This window comes from Fopius arisanus, unplaced genomic scaffold (assembly GCF_000806365.1).
Source record: "Fopius arisanus strain USDA-PBARC FA_bdor unplaced genomic scaffold, ASM80636v1 scaffold00142, whole genome shotgun sequence".
Classification (NCBI taxonomy): domain Eukaryota; kingdom Metazoa; phylum Arthropoda; class Insecta; order Hymenoptera; family Braconidae; genus Fopius; species Fopius arisanus.
In genome coordinates, this window is record NW_011887881.1 from 214,205 (window position 1) to 218,255 (window position 4,051).

Genomic DNA, 4,051 nt, shown 5'->3' on the forward strand with positions numbered 1-4,051 from the left:
GTCGTCCGATGGTCTATTCATCTTTCGCTCGGCTATTTCAGCCGGCGTTAGATGTCGCTCCCCTTACCTAGTGACTATCCTAGGGATAATCACTAGTAACGAGAAAATCTCGTTACAACCTTTAACTTGAGACACTTCTTTTGTCTCGTTATGACTTGTTTCGACTAGATAAGCATAGAATTTGGGACCGCCCGATACAAAAGACTTGATATAACTACCCTCACCATAATCTTCCAACTCATGCGTTAAATCCCCGAGAAATTTACCGCATTCTGGTTCCCATTGACCGTCTTTTGATACAAATATTATAGAATCTGTATCACAATATAGAACTCTTTCTTGAAGTCTTTCTAGATAGCTGTACAATTTTAGGCAGACCTGCGCTGTTGTTTAAGCCGCAATAACAACGTTAGATGTAGGTGTCGGTAGAAGCGACTCATTTTCATATATAAAATTTACATACATCATTTTTTCGTTCACAGGGAGCACTCCTGTAATCACTAATTCAGGGCTATTGATTATTTCCAACAAACTTCGTCTTGATACAACGATTTCCGTTTGTGGTAAGTTCTCTCGTTGCCCAAATTTTTCCCAGAATGCATTGAGAATGATCTTTGCTAAAGCTCTATACCCTGGGTTACGCTCTATCTTGTGTTTCTCGAGCAAGATACCTTCGCTGTCGAAATATTCGTGTATGTAGGTATTTTTATCTCCATCGTTTAAACACCCCTGAGGATAGTCGGAGGCCTCTTGCTCTTCTTTGGAGAACGTATCCACATATTTATTGAATAATCCATCTATATTACTCTGACGATTGTACTGAACGATCTCGTAGTGATAAATTTCAAATATTTTGACTACGCGATTACCCTTTTCAACGGCCTTCCGCAATTCATCCACAACCCATGTACCGGTAAACCCCCGATCTTCGTCGGATCGATGATCACAAGTATTCTGTTTCAATGTTTCACAACATGAGCAGCATAACGGAAACATTAAACGCCCATGAGCACGGTAGGGAAGCACAGGGAGGTATAAATTGACTGGTGCAATAATATTGCATTTTACAAGACCCTCGACATTATCGAGATTGTTATTAGTGCCTGTTATTGCTACACACTCATCATGTACGTAAACTTTGGGGTGTCCTATCGGATATTTACCAGTTTTATTCACGGACGGGTACAAAGATGTAACTTCGAAATATTTGCTCTTTTCGTTGTCTCTGGTATCGTAAAGCGTGACATAATTTTCTGTAAGACCGCCAAGGAATACATCACGAGGGTTTAATTCTACATTTTTAACCAGTGGGTGACTGTTTACGAAATTTCTATCATGCACGGAATTGTTCAACTGTTCATCGAAAGCACATTCCCACATTTCGATCAAAGTGTAGCCGAGATTGCGAATCTTATGAGCTGTTAACATTGTACTTTCATACCGAGTATCAAGTGAGTCCCCTACGCATAGCTCTCTGTGTCTATTTATTTTATAACATGACGTACACCCATGCCAGAAGCAACCGTAAAATTGGAAGACAATCTTTTGGTGGTTTTCATTCTCACAATAGCCGTCAACCATCACACCACACGGCAATCGATACTCTTTTGCGTTACCAGCATGAACAATACGGTCCTCAGAATTCCTTTGCACTAACAATAACGATGATATAGCTTCCATTGACTGTGTACTTGTGTACCTGTACGCACCGCCCAACGGCAAAATCCCGATCTTGTCAGACTGCATAAAATTAGTTCTATAAACTTTGGAACAGACCGATGCAATTGTACTACATTGGGTAAACGGACAAACTCCTGTCTTCTTGAGGAGTAATTCACGAAAAACAATGCATGCACGTCTCAAAATGGTGACGTCCATCTGACAGTAAAATTCTAGCTCTTGTTTGAAATTAAAAACGTAATTCTCGTTCAGTTTTTGATTGTGCCATTTCAATAATTTGTCGCGGTCTTTTTTGAACATAGTACCGGGGGAAAAATAGTGCAAATCTGGTAACGGGCCAACATAGTCAATATTTTCAGGTACGTTGAAAAAGTGAGGAAAATGCCCCTTGGCTATATCATTATCGAAACCGAATGATTTCGGTAACGCTGACAACGGCATGTGAAAGTAATTCGAGCTATCCAGAAAAATTACATGACCAACTTGCATTTTCATGATTTTTGTACCATTTAAAACAACACTCGGGAGACGTGTTTTTTTGGTGTTCACTCAATGGCGTAAAACGAATTGTGCATGAAAGCTGCGCGCGTTGTGTGCAATGCAAATTACTTTGTCAATTGAGCGATATCTCGAGAATGCAATATCTACTAACCCGGCAACGGCCGGATGTTTATTCTGAAACACATATTCGCCTTTTCCACAACTAGAGCAATTTTTATCTAAATTATTGTCATGACAACACTGTGTGCATACTTTTTGTACAACAGAGAAATTCGGAATATGCTGTTTTGTATTGGTATCACCGCGTACAGGGACATTCTGTTGTGTTTCAAAATCATAAAATATGAAAATTGTTCGTTGTTGCTTACGTGTCTTCAACGCTAGCATATAACAGTGGTGGTTTATTTCACGTCTACGTCCGCATACTCGACAGAATACCACACTATACCACACTCGTGTTTTTTGCTTTCTTTTCCTAAACGGATAAGTTTGAAACACAACTGATACACTTTAAGGGAATCACAGACAGTCATGCTTGAATTTTTACCTTTCAATTTTGCTGATCCCTTCTTCAAATGTTGTTCGAGGCAGTGTTGATCGAAAAACCAACGATTGCAGGAATTACAAACTACACGCTGCAGATTTTGGCATATGGATTTAGCCTTACACCGTGGGCATTTGCCAGGACAACCATGTTCTGTGTTATCTGTGAATGCTCTGTTACACAGATCACAGAATCCACGTCCTGCAATGGCCCCTTGCAAGTTGAGGATGGGTTGGTAATGTTGCGTACGCACGTAATATAATATATCTGGTATACATAGTGTGTGCTTAACTTAACCATGACGTTCTTTACCACTCTGACGATCATCGAAGACAGGCAAGCCCCCTTTACCGAATGTTAAAAATTCATAAACTACGATGGCTGTCTTCCGCGGAAGGTAGTAATTATGAAATGCATTAAGTTCAGTGATTCCACTACCGTTTTCAGGGACCGTAACCCCACTGAGCTGCAATAATTTCACTGCCTCTTTTCGCTGAGTATCACGAGTTTTATTAATAATTGCTTTCCATCGTCTTTGTACATCGCCCGTTCTAATTTCTCCGCGCTCGGCGGGAAGTTGGGCAACAACTAGAGAACGCGGTAGACAAAGATTATCAATATTAGAAATGGTTAGCATAGAACGCTTTAGAATGTCCTCGTACGTAAGTTGTTTTCGTGCTGAACCTTCAATACCACTGACTATTGCCGCTGTAACAACACTGTTATCTGACGTGGTTAGCCCCCCTGTGCTCTGTGAAGTACCTTTGACGATGGCCCACAAGTCATTAGGCCCACAATTACGGGCATCATGGAAACTGGACCAAACTGGCACGTGATTTAACCTATCGAAATTGATTGAAAACCCTATGTGATCGTGCGATTAACACGTAGCAGTTACATGGGTTGTTAAATCACGAAAGGCTCCTTCTACCCACTCTATCATGTTCGTGTTAGCGCGAGGGTCCACCATCTTGATGAGACATTCCTTACCTTTCATTTTAAAATTATGGTATTTTTTACATGATTCTGCAATTATTTCGAAGCGGTAACCTGGGGGTAAGATATCCTCGTGAGAGTCGGTTTTGTCCTTATGTTCTGCATTTTTAGGTTGGCCCACTGTAGCAGGTCTCGTTATTGCCCCTCCTACTTGACGTTCTATGAGCAAAGCAAGCACTACAGTTATTTCGTATAACTGTAATGTATAATGCCTCACCTTTGAACAGTTTAATAAGTGTTTATTCCTCCTCTTTGGTGTAAGTATGGTATAAATACCGAGAAACGTGTAGAAATAACACCCAGAAAATTTTTGGAGTGAATAAATGAAAG